This window comes from Camellia sinensis, chromosome 11 (assembly GCF_055761805.1).
Source record: "Camellia sinensis isolate YWXY chromosome 11, ASM5576180v1, whole genome shotgun sequence".
Classification (NCBI taxonomy): domain Eukaryota; kingdom Viridiplantae; phylum Streptophyta; class Magnoliopsida; order Ericales; family Theaceae; genus Camellia; species Camellia sinensis.
The window spans coordinates 70,748,628-70,761,935 of NC_138971.1; the positions used below are offsets into that span (position 1 = coordinate 70,748,628).

The window sequence follows — 13,308 nt, forward strand, 5'->3', positions numbered from 1 at the left end:
ATTTCGTGTGGACCAATTTTAGATCTATTTCAATGGTTTGTACTGTTAATATTATAAGATTTATCGAGTAGAGTATTTATGAGAAAAATCAATTTAATTGAACATTTGTAACTACATAGTCAGTCCTAATTTTTTTTTTTTAAAAAAAAATAAATAAATGTATTATTAAAATCATGCTTAACAAATATGATATTGTTATCTAACTATAAATGTCCGATCATTTTCATTTTTTTTTTTATAATAATTTAGACAATAAATTTTGTAATATAAATAATTCAAATTATCAGAGCTGCACTCTCAATTCCAAGAGGAAAAGAAACTAGTCCCACTTTAGGGATCTCAAATCGTAGGAGAAATTTTATTTATTGAAACAAGCTCTCTGAAAGGGAGTTTCAGTCCTCACCCTTTTTGACAGAAATGCTCAAATGACTCTAACAATACCAACTTCTCACCACCCACCACCCATAACAAACCCTTCAAAACAAACACTTCCAACCCTAAACCTCTCTCTCTTACATCTCTGTAACCACCTCCATGAAGCCAAACAAGTCCATGCTCTCATGATCAAAACCTCTCAAATCTGCCACACTTTCTCAGCCAGCCGCCTAGCCGAATTCTATGCCAGTTCAAACAATGGAAGCCTTCGATACGCCGAAATGGTGGTTAACTCCATGGAAGAACCTTGCACTTTTGCTTGGAACACTCTCATTAGAGGAAACTTGAAAGACAAAAATGCCCATAAAGTCATTTCATTGTATGACCAAATGTTATGCAAATCAATTGAGCCTGACCACTATACCTTCACGCTAGTCCTCAAAGCATGCACCAACTTGTCATTGACTGAGGCTGTGAAGCAATTTCATTGTCAGGTCATTAAGCGTGGGCTTGAAAATAGTCCCTTTGTTCGGAACAAGCTGATTCATGTCTATGCAGTTTCTGGGTCAATGCTTGATGCCCGGAAGCTGTTTGATGCAAGTCCTGAACTGGACGTTGTGACATGGAATAGTATGCTTGAAGGGTACTCTGATAATGGAGATAGTGAATCACTACACCAAGTGTTTGATTCAATGCCGTATAGGGATGTTGTGTCTTGGAATACCATGATTGGTTATTATGTTCAAGTGGGTGAGTTCGTGGAAGCTATTGAGATGTTTAGGCGGATGCAAGAGGAAGGAGAACGACCGGACAGAGTGACATTGGTGAGTGTTTTAACCGCTATTGCCCATTTGGGTGCTCTTGCCCAAGGAAAATGGGTTCATGCTTATATTAGGAAGCATGAAATTGAGCTTGATGAGAACCTTGGATCCGCGCTTGTCAACATGTACTCCAAGTGTGGTTTCATGGACGGAGCAACCGAGGCATTCAATGAAACCAAAAGGAAGAGTTTGGACACGTGGAATGCCATGATTGGGGGGCTAGCTGCGAATAGCCGAAGCTTGGAAGCAATTAATCTTTTTTCACAGTTGGAGCACTCTCACATTCAACCCAATGCCATAACCTTCTCTTGCATTTTAAACGCATGCAGCCATGGGGGCTTGGTGGAGGATGGTTTAGCGTATTTCAATAAGATGAAAATTGTTTATGGGATTGAACCGGACATTGCACATTATGGTTGTGTGGTTGATCTGTTGGGTCGTGCCGGCTTGTTTGATAAGCTGGAGGAGATCATGGAATTTATGCCTATGAAACCTGATGCAATTATGTGGAAGGCCTTATTGGGTGCTTGTAAAATCCACAGGAACTTCAAGATGGGTGAAAAAGCAGGTCTTCAACTCATTGAAATTGCCCCATATGACCACGCGAGCTATGTTCTGTTATCAAACATGTATGCAATGGCTGACAAGTGGGATCGAGTTCATAAGCTAAGGAAAACCATGTTGGACAAAAGAATAAAGAAACCACCAGGTTGCAGCTCGATTGAAGTTGCTGGGATTGTTCATGAGTTTATTGTTGGCGATACAAACCATTACAGAAAGAAAGAAATCTATGACATGGTAGAGGAGATGGGGGAAAAATTAAAGCTAGCAGGGTATGAACCAGACACTAGGCAAGTTTTGCTGGATATTGACAAAGAAGAAGTGAAGCAAGCTTCATTGGGTCATCACAGTGAGAAACTCGCAGTTGCCTTTGGCTTCATCAATACAAAACCAGGAACAACTATCCGAGTAATTAAGAATCTTCGCATGTGCAGCGATTGCCATTCTGCATTCAAGCTTCTCTCAATGATTTATGACCGTGATCTTGTTATCCGGGATTCAAACCGATTCCACCACTTTGCAGAAGGATCATGTTCTTGTAAGGATTATTGGTAATTTCTCTCCTTTTGCTTCATATTGCATCTTGTTTAAAGCATCCCCGCATTGAATGGAAGAATAAAGATTGTATCATAAAAAGAAAAAGAAATGTAGGAGATTCAAACTTAATAAATTTCATTGAAAAGGTTAATTTCATTTGTTATAATTAACTTCTAATGCAATGATTAACCAAAAAAAAAAAAAAAAACTCCAAATGCAATGTCATTACAATTATCAATTCCCAACTTACTAGTACCAAAGTTATCTTGATGCTTTCATGACGATAATGTGACCCTTTGGTTCACAGCAATAAAACATAATGGAATGATCATTCCGCCAAAATGTTCATTGTCACGTTTGGTTGACCAAAAAAAATGATGACAAAATACGTTACAAATTGGAATTATCATTTACAATTTCGAAGGAATGATCATTTTATATAAGAGCTTAAGGAATAATCATTCCATTCTATTTCAACTCATAACCAAATATCGCATAAATGATTCACAAGAATTGTATGATGAGGATGGATGAGCGACCAGAACGCATACAGAGGGATGGCACGCAATATAGTTTGCAATATTGTTGATATGGGTAATTATCATGTATGACCCTTCATTTTTTCTTTATCCGCCTTTGTTTCGGCTTAATAAAGCATTACTTATAAATGATTTATTTATTATAATTTTCTGGTTGGACCTATGCGGCCAAAATCAATCTTTGATAATTTTGTTGATTCTTTACTTCACCATTATTTGATTATTGCGCCCTCGTTCTAATGGTTTCATGCAAGCAGGATATGGTAATCTATATATTATATAAAGAAAATGAGTTTTTAACTCACAAATCTGGTGGGAGCTCCAATATCTCGATCTTAATTTTCTAAATTTTTTGATTTAAAAAAAAAAAAAAACCTTCGCATTTATTGACTTCTCCCAATCCAAAAGCCCTTTTGACTTTTCTCATACTTATTACCATACCATTTTCAACTTCTCTCATACACTATGGTCAATGATGGAATTGTTAAATTATTTTTATAAAAAATCTAAAAAATATAATTTTTGTATTAAAAAAAATATCTAAAACAAATATAAATTCTTATTAAAAAATAACAGGTTACAATTGTGAAGAAAAATGGAGAAAAAAATTACACTGTGCATTTTATTAAATAGGAACATAATTTGTTGAGGAGTAATTAATGTCATATAATTATATGTAACACATTTTTAATTAATTATATTGTAATTAATGGAAATTAATTAATTTTCAATAAATAGAGCAACATTATATGCAACATACTAAAAAAATAGTATTCAATATATTCTTCTAAAGTATTCATTGTCAGAAGAAAAAAAAAATATTTGCAAATAAGTGATAAACAATATAAATATTAATAATTATAATGAAAAAAAAAATTCATTAATATGTAATAATTTTTAAAAGCTACACCTGAATGATAATTTCACAAAATTGTTTTAGTAATTGTTACAATAAATGCAACAGTTGGAACCCTCACATTCACATTTAACGAATGTTTTGATGTTTTACTTTTATTATAGATTAAGAAATGAATCTATATAAATATTGGGGAATTTTTTTAAGGTTATGTTAAGATTTTATATGATAAAAGACATAATATTTTTATAATAATTAGAGTCGCTCAACATTTTCATAAAAAAAAATTCGACATAGAAAAATTTTGTCCCGACACACAGAAATTTCTCTAATTTCACTAAGAAATCTCAAAAAAATTCTGATATGATCATAGAAAAATTCTAAAATTTCTCTAGTATGATTACAGAGAAATTTTATCGAGGGACCTTAATTAATAATAATAAAAAAAACATATTGGACATCTTTTATTACTCAAAATTAGATAGAAATGTTTCACTAATTTTTTCATGAATATATATGCAAAATATATTTAATTAATATAATACCGGCAAGAGAAAAACAAATCTCATTACTTATTGTGTACAAGAAAAAAAAAATGTGGAGGTTCATTTGCTCCAAGTACTATATCTATCTATATTATTATTAAGTAAAAGTCTAAATTGATATAGTGAAATTTTCTTCTCCTCATGTCATATGACAACTTTATATATGCTAAAATAAAATAAAAAAAATTATTATATACAGCGTAAGCAAGTTTTAAATCCAAACTATTGAGTTTCATTAAAAAACATATTTATCACTTAAGCAACATACATATTATGATATTAATTTTTTTATTATTTATTTTTATTATTAGTTATCTTAATTGCACACGCATTGCGTATGCCACCCGTCAGTATGACTAATGCACATAGCCAGATTAATGAAATACTCATTGTAGTTAAGTATGATTTTACACTTCAAATTGTCATAACACTTAATTTGGGGAAAACACTATGATGTATACTTTTTGAAGGGTGTGTGCATCATATGTGCCTTCTAAAAAGAAAAATGACATAACTAATGGTGCATATTGTACATCATTTTTAACTTTAAATCTCAAATTAAGAGGTACAAAATGATAAAATTATTTTACTATATTCATTACTTTTAAGAATAAATTTTTTAAATTTTATAGTCTAGTCACAACAAAACTTTACTCTGGATTTAAAATAAAATAAAAATAATAAGAAAACAGAAATTTTTTAATAATCATGAATTAGGCAACTCTTTTTTTTTTTTTACCAGGCGTAGTTTCACAAAATCAACATCCAAATATAATAGCTTAGTAGAAAACACATAAGTTGGCCACCAACAACGCTCTAAAAAAAAAAAAAAAAAAAAAAAAAAAACCGCCGTGGGGTTGTTATTTCTGCCATGACCCTCTTACAATCACCCATACACAACTCAAGCCAACTAGTTGACTCCCCAATGGCCACACCTACACAGGTATAGTGTATATTTGTTGCACACTCCCAACCATTATAATAACAAGATCCGAAAACACCTAAAAAAAGGAAGAAGAGGGACGAAGAAACAATACGACACTACAAAAATTTTAGTTTTTTGTGATGGCCAAAAGCCGTTGTTAATACTCCTAATGCCGTTTTAAAAAACTTTTAGCAACGGCAAATGACTTTTAGCAACGGCATGGTGCCGTCGCCTTTTTTTGCGACGGCAAATGTGGCCTTTTGCAATGACATTTTACTATCGCATATAATATGTAAAAAATTTAGACCTTTTACGACAGCAATGTTGTTCCGTCGCTAAAAGTTTTATTTGATACGGCAAAAAAAATGTTGTCACTGAATGTTTTTTTATTGCGACAGCATGACCTTTGTCGCCAATTTCTTTTGCGACGACATTACCTGTGTCGCCAAAAAAATAGATTGTAGTTCTAATGTTTTTTGTGACAGTGTGGTGCCGTCGCATGAAAAAAGGAAAAAAAAAAAAAGAAAAAAGAAACACTATAATAAAATGATTAAAAATACTAAAATTACCTGTATTAAATGAAAAAAAATAAAAAAAAATCAATAATTTCATAATAATATAAAAATTCCTGATAGAAATAACAATTTCTCCATAATAAAAATATTCTTACATTCATAACTACACATCAACAAACTTACCACACTATATAATGTTTCATAATACATATATAATGTTTGAATATATAATGTTGTTCACAATTCAAAATAACATAAACCAGAAACAAAAGTTTTTCTCATCATTCTACGTGGGTAACAAACAAAAATTAGTCGCATTCTTCACAAGCATGCATTCCACAAGAAGCAAACTCCTATTTGAGAAATATCTGAAAACAAAAAAAAAAATTAATTAATGACAATATAATTATGTGTTAATATGTTAATTAAAAAAAAACATTAAAATTTAACAACTATACAATTACAAAGATAATTAAGTAAATAATTTTGCCTAGACCGAAATCCGTCTCTAACTCCTAAACTGGGAACCTGATTCGAGTCTCATCTTCTCCCATAAGTCTCTTGTGCCAAGACGGTCGTGTGTACCAAGTTTCGTGCTAATCCGATGTTGTTTGGTGATTTTGGGGCGTCAACACCTTAAATTCTAAGTTTCTTAAGAAACTAGTTTGGCTACACCGAAATCTGACTCTAACTCCCAAAGTGGGAACCCAATTGGAGTCCCGTCTTCTCCCACAAGTCTCTTGTCCCTAGGCGGTTGTGTGTGCCAAGTTTTCTTTTAATCTGACCCTGTTTGGTGATTTTGGGACTTCAATACCTCAAATTCTAAGTTTCTTAAGGAACTAGTTTGCCTAGACAGAAATCCAGCTCTAATTCCCAAACTGGGAACCCGATTGGAATCCCGTCTTTTCCCACAAGCCTCTCGTGCCTAGGTGGGCATGTGTGCGAAGTTTCGTGCTAATCCGATGTCATTGGGTGATTTTGGGACATCAACACCTTGAATTCTAACTTTCTTAAGAAACTAGTTTGTCTATACTGGAAATCGGCTCTAATTCCCAAACCGAGAACCCAATTCAAGTCTTGTTTTCTCCCACAAGTCTCTCATGCCAAGCCGGTCATGTGTGCTAATTTTTGTGCTAATCCGACGCCGTTTGGTGATTTTGGGGCGCCAACACCTCGAATTCTAAGTTTCTTAAGTAACTAGTTTGCCTAGACTGAAATCTGTCTCTAACTCCCAAACCGGGAACCTGATTCAAGTCATGTCTTCTCCCACAAGTCTCTCGTGCCTAGGTGGTTTTGTGTGCCAAGTTTCGTGCTAATCCAATGTCATTTGCTGATTTTGGGGTGTCAACACCTCGAATTTTAAGTTTCTTTATCCGCCTTTGTTTCGGCTTAATAAAGCATTACTAATAAATGATTTATTTAGGGTAAATTGCAAACACATCCCTGAGATTTACTTAAATTACAAATTAGCCCTGTAGTTCTAGAAATTACATTATGCCCCCTAAGGTTTCTAATTTCATAACAAATAGGTCCTTTTATTCATAAATCATCAAGTTAATTAACAGTTTTTAATAATGTTAAAATTTTATTTCAATTAATAATTCAAATAATTTTATTATTGTATAAGTGAACAATTAGAAATTTCACTTTTTCAATTAATTCTGTTAAATAAAAAATTCTGACAAGGACGTATTTGTAATTTTGCAAATTACAGGGGACAATGTTGACCGCTTCTCACGGAAACCGTTCATGAGAATGGGTGTCAAGCTTCCCTTAATTTCAGGAAATTTGTTTTTATAATGGTCCACAACTTCTATGCATCTTCATCACGTTCATGGAGCAGTTAGAACGTGCCCATGATAATCTGAAGCAGTGGCGACATCGAGCCACCGAAAGCTTGATAGAAGCTTGGCTATAAATACTTGATTTTGGTCCCCAAGCTCACTTACTCAGTTCTCTTCAGTCTTACACCATCAAATCAGAGTGAGCAGAGTTTGGAAGACAGAAAACCAATGTCTCCTAACGTGAGCAGCACCAATAGCTGGAGGTCCTTTTCTTGAGCAATACAGTTTCTTCTTTTATTGCGATTCCTTCAAGTATTTATTCCGCATTACAAAATCGTATAATTTTATTAACATTTGTTATCAGAGCAAATTTTATTCTCTGCCTTGGTGTTTTTGTGATGCTCTGCTTATCTCTCCCAATGGCTGGACTGTTGTTCTTTTTGTTTTTGTTCCTTTCTGTTCTTTCGCTCTTGCTTGTTTCATTCGATAATGGCTGGAGTGATCCACATAATTTTAATTAATTAGAGAATAACCACAGCATCTTTAATTAATAAAATTATATATTGATTGATTTGGATCACATAAAGAATATTAGACATTAATTGTAATTAATATAATAAATTTTGTCCCACAAGAATTTTTATTACTATTAATTAGGATAAAATATCAAGTTATTCCTAAATTACCCACAGGAATTATGAATTCAGTAAATAATTTGATAGTTTTATCATAAAGTTCAATTTGTGATACTATATATCATAAAGAATAATTGAATATACTTGAAATAAATAAAAAAAAAATTAGTCCACAGGCAATTTTATGTCATTAGATTCAATTTTTGCATGATTCACATTGGTAGATCATGAACTTCATTTATGCCTTATTTTAATGTAAGCATGTATATTTAAATTTATGCAGCTAGCCAACCTGTTAAAGTTTCTGATGTCGATTGTGAAATTCCCAAACTTAAGGGTGACAACTTTAAAATGTGGAAAGAGAGGGTTTTACTTCATTTAGGGTGGATGGACATTGATTATGCTATAAGGAAAGATTAACCACCTGCAGTTACCAATATAAGCACTGAAGCTGATATTGCTCTTTATGAACATTGGGAGCGATCCAATCGACTCAGTGTTATGTTCATAAAAACCAAAATCTTTGTTGGTATTCGTAGTTCAGTCGATCAGCATACCAAAGTCCGTGATTTACTCAAGGCCATTGATGAACAATTCGTCACTTCAGATAAGGCGCTTGATAACACCCTAATTATGAAGTTTTGTTCCACAAGGCTCGACACTGTGAGGGGTGTGCGTGAGCACATCATGCAGATGAGGGACACTGCAGCCCAACTTAAGAAACTGGAGGTTGATATTTCAGATTCTTTTCTCGTGCACTATATTTTGAATACTCTCCCACCTCAATACAGTCCTTTCAAAATCTCCTACAACACACATAAGGATAAATGGTCTATTAATGAACTAATGACCATGTATGTTCAAGAGGAAGGGGGATTGATTATGGAGACGGGAGAGCGTGCAATGCTGGCTACGTAGGGAAAGAATAAAACTAAGGCCAATACGAAAGGAAAAGAGAAGTTGGCTCCACAAGCTGACATAAAGAAAATCCGGTGTGTTTCTTCTGTGAAAAGAAGGGACATGTTAAGAAGGATTGTCCCAAATTCCAGAAATGGCTTGAGAAGAAAGGTAATCAACTCTATTTAGTTTGTTATGAATCCAATATGGTTGATATTGTTTGCAATACCTGGTGGATTGATTCTGGTTCTACAATCCATATTTCAAGTTCCCTGCAGGGTATGCAAAACCTAAGGAAGCCGGTGGGAAGTGAACAAGGCATCTATTCGAGAAACAAGATGCGTTCACATGTGGATGCTACAGGAACATGCAATTTGGTTTTAAGTAGTGGTTTTGAATTAATTCTAGAAAAGACTTTCTATATTCTTAGTTTTTTTAGGAATTTAATTTTAGTTTCTAAACTTGTACCATTGGGATACTCTTTTAAGTTTTCAGATACATCTTTCAGTTTAATTTATAAATCTGAAATTGTTGGAGTTGGTACATTGTGTGATGGTCTTTTCTGTTTTAATTTGCAAAATGATGCCACTCATAATGCTATGCATGTTCACACCGGTATAAAAAGATGTGTTGTAAATAAGAATTCCATTACATTATGGCACCAAAGATTAGGTCATATCTCCATTGAGCGTATTAAAAGATTAGTAAGTGATGGGGTACTTAGTACTCTTGACTTTACTGGTTTTGAAACTTGTGCGGACTGCATAAAGGGAAAGCTGACCAACAAGTCTACGAAAGCTGACACAAGGAGTTCTCACATATTGGAAATCATACATACAGAAATTTGTAGTCCAGACATGGACTCACATGGTCAGAAATACTTCATTTCATTCATTGATGACTATTCACAATACATGTATCTCTACTTGCTTCATAATAAGAATGAAGCATTAGATGCCTTTAAAGTTTTCAAGGCTGAAGTGGAGAAACAATGCGGTAAGCAAATTAAGATCGTGAGGTCCGACCAAGGTGGAGAATAGTATGGTAGATATACAGAAGATGGACAAGCACATGGTCCTTTTGCGAGGTTTCTTCAGGAAAATGGGTTTGTTCCCCAATACACCATGCTTGGTTCACCGGACCAAAATGGTGTAGCTGAAAGAAGAAACCGAACATTATTGGACATGGTGCGGAGCATGCAGAATAGCTCCAATCTTACTAAAAACTTGTGGACTGAGGCACTTAAGACGGCCATGTACATCTTAAACCGGGTTCCAACCAAAGCAGTTCCTAAAACACCATTTGAGTTATTTAAAGGTTGGAGACCGAGTTTAAGGCATGCACGTGTTTGGGGATGCCCGTCTGAAGTGAGGATTTATAATCCACAAGAGAAGAAATTGGATCCGAGGACCATTAGTGGTTATTTCATTGGATATGCTGAATGGTCCAAGGGTTACAGATTTTATTGTTCATCTCTTACCACTAGGATTGTGGAATCAATGAATGCCAAATTTCTTGAGAATGACTTGATTAGTGGGAGGGATCATTCAAGGAACACAATTTCTGAAAATGATCATTCAAGTAATCAACCTTCCACTTCAAGTAATAGATTGATTGTTGTTCATATCACCCCTTCAGTACAAATTGGTGTTGAACAACCAATCATTGAAGTTCCACAAGCGGCTGACATCATTCAAGTAGATCAGGAAGTTCAAGAATTACCTATTTCTGAACAACTAGTTGAACCACATCCTCCCCAAGAAGATATTGGTGCAACATTAAAAAGATCTACTAGAACAAGGAAGTCGACTATTCCTAGTGACTATGAAGTGTATCTACAAGAAACTGACTATGATATAGAAACTCAAGATTGTCCCGAATTTTTTTCACAAGCCATTAATTGCAAAGAGTCCGAATATTGGTACAATGCCATGATAGAGGAAATGAATTCTATGAGGGACAACAATGTCTGGAGCCTTATAGAGTTACCTAATGGAGCCAAAGCTATTGGAAATAAATGGGTCTTTAAGACCAAAAGGGACTCGTTGGGCAACATTGAGAGATACAAAGCTAGACTTGTTGCTAAGGGATTCACTCAAAAGGAAGGAATCGACTACAAGGAGACATTCTCTTCTATATCTAAGAAAGATTCCTTAAGGATTGTTTTGGCATTGGTAGCACATTTTGACATGTAATTGCACCAAATGGATGTGAAAACGGCTTTTCTAAATGGTGATTTAAAGGAGGAGGTTTACATGAAACAACTGGAAGGATTCCCCCTCTAGTGATGATGAGCACTTGGTTTGCAAACTCAATAAATCTATTTATGGTTTTAAACAAGCGTCCCGCCAGTGGTATTACAAGTTCCATGGTGTTATTTCTTCATTTGGATTTGTTGAAAACATCTTGGATCAGTGTATATACCAGAAGGTCAGTGGGAGTAAGATATGTTTTTTTGTTTTATATGTGGATGATATTCTACTTGCAACTAATGATAAGGGGTTACTACATGAGGTGAAACAATTCCTCTCTAAGAATTTTGATATGAAAGATATGGGTGAGGCATCTTATGTCATGGCATTCAGATCCATAGAGACAGATGCAAATGCATCTTAGGTCTGTCTCGGGAAACCTATATTAATAAAGTCTTAGAGAGATATCGAATGAAGGATTGTGCACCTAGTGTAGCTCCCATTGTGAAGGGTGATAGATTCAATTGGAACCAACGCCCAAAGAATGACTTGGAAAGGGAACAAATGAAAAACATCCCATATGCCTCAGCTGTTGGAAGTCTAATGTATGCTCAGGTTTGCACCAGACCTGACATAGCTTATGCTATGGGTATGATGGGACGATATCAGAGTAATCCAGGTTTAGACCACTGGAGAGCTGCAAAGAAAATGATGCGGTACCTTCAAGGCACCAAGGACTACATGCTTACCTACAGACGGACTGACAGTTTGGAAGTAGTTGGTTATTCTGATTCAGACTTTGCCAGTTGTATGGATTCACGTAAATCAACATCAGGTTACATCTTTATGATGGCTGGTGGAGCTATTTCATGGAGGAGTGCCAAACAGTCCTTGACTGCTACTTCCACTATGGAAGCTGAGTTCGTGGCTTGTTTTGAGGCTACATCGAATGGTGTATGGATTAGGAGTTTCATTTCGAGGCTTAAAATCTTAGATTCTATTCATAGGCCATTGAGGATATTTTGTGACAATTCAGCTACTGTTTTTATGAGTAAGAATAACAAAAGTGGTAGTCGAAGTAAGCATATCGACATTAAGTACTTAGCCATAAGGGAACGTGTTAAGGAATGAAAAGTGTTCATTGAACACATCAGTACTGAATTGATGATTGCTGATCCTTTGACTAAGGGCATGCCACCATCTAAATTCAAGGATCATGTAATGTCAATGGGACTTAAATCCATTATGTAGTTCCTTCATTGTACGAACTATGTTTTCTCATTAAGCTCTTACTTAATGTGATGTTTTTCTCTGTTTTATGTGCACCTTAAATTTGAGAAAAAAATTCATCTATGTTGGATCAAGAATGAACGTAGGGGTCATTCATTAAGAAATTGTTGTCACATAAATTATAACATTTAAGAAATAATGCATTGTAATACATGGAAGGTAGTACTCGTCATTAGAGGACCTATTGCCATGATTCATGTGTTTATTACTTAAATACTAATTATCAATGAAGTTTAAGATGAGACATTAGATTAGAAGTGTGGACCAAGTGAGAGAATGTTGACCGCTTCTCACGGAAACCGTTCATGAGAACGGGTGTCAAGCTTCCCTTAATTTCAGGAAATTTGTTTTTATAATGGTCCACAACTTCTATGCATCTTCATCACGTATGCACCTTCATCACGTTCATGGAGCAGTTAGAACGTGCCCATGATAATCTGAAGCAGTGGCGACATCGAGCCACCAAAAAGCTTGATGGAAGCTTGGCTATAAATACTTGGTTTTGGTCCCCAAGCTCACTTACTCAATTCTCTTCAGTCTTACACCATCAAATCAGAGTGAGCAGAGTTTGGAAGACAGAAAACCAGTGTCTCCTAACGTGAGCAGCACCAATGGCTGGAGGTACTTTTCTTGAGCGATACAGTTTCTTCTTTTATTGGGATTCCTTCAAGTATTTATTCCACATTACAGAATCGTATAATTTTATTAACAGACAATTCATATTTTAAGCAAATCTCAGGGAATGTATTTGTAATTTACCCATTTATTTATTATAATTTTATGGTTGGACCTATTCAACCAAAATCAATCTTTGATCATTTTATTTGATTATTGCA

General features: G+C 34.6%; 2 pseudogenes; both read left to right on the forward strand.

Moving 5' to 3' along the window:
• The first annotated feature begins 656 nt into the window (after nt 1-656).
• LOC145802392 (pentatricopeptide repeat-containing protein At5g66520 pseudogene) lies at nt 657-9,011 on the forward strand (annotated as a pseudogene).
• A 2,642-nt stretch (nt 9,012-11,653) lies between these two features.
• Nucleotides 11,654-12,313, forward strand: LOC145802393 (secreted RxLR effector protein 161 pseudogene; annotated as a pseudogene).
• The last annotated feature ends 995 nt before the right edge of the window (nt 12,314-13,308 follow it).